The sequence below is a fragment of the Camelina sativa genome, unplaced genomic scaffold (assembly GCF_000633955.1).
Source record: "Camelina sativa cultivar DH55 unplaced genomic scaffold, Cs unpScaffold10314, whole genome shotgun sequence".
Classification (NCBI taxonomy): domain Eukaryota; kingdom Viridiplantae; phylum Streptophyta; class Magnoliopsida; order Brassicales; family Brassicaceae; genus Camelina; species Camelina sativa.
In genome coordinates, this window is record NW_010931366.1 from 1 (window position 1) to 390 (window position 390).

Genomic DNA, 390 nt, shown 5'->3' on the forward strand with positions numbered 1-390 from the left:
CAGCTGGTACGATCTGAAACGCTCTTTCTCTCAATGCGTAATCCCCACTCTGTAAATTAAGGGACAAAACAGTAAGGAATTCTAGTCAAGGCACTAGTTAAAAAGATATCAGAGAGAGCCAGAAAAATTTAATCACCTGGTGACAATAGATAAATCGAAGCATCTCCTTTGGATAATCTGCATCAAAAATCTCCTTGAGGTGTCCTGGGATATACAATGGAAGGGCTCCCATGCAGTCAAACCTCTGTTTCCACCCTACATCAAACAAAGTTGTATTCGTTAATAGCTACATGTAATTAGTAGGAAAAAAAAACCACAAAACCAAAGTGAAATTTCAAAAACAAATATAAGAGATATGTTTAGAGCATGAACCCATGAGAACGCCTGAGG

General features: G+C 38.2%; 1 long non-coding RNA gene across 1 annotated transcript; it reads right to left on the reverse strand.

Moving 5' to 3' along the window:
- Window positions 1-390, reverse strand: LOC104775217. Its single transcript, XR_765768.1, has 3 exons — window positions 373-390; window positions 137-255; window positions 1-49 (listed from the first exon to the last, which is right to left on the reverse strand). It is a non-coding gene; the product is annotated as an uncharacterized LOC104775217 (long non-coding RNA).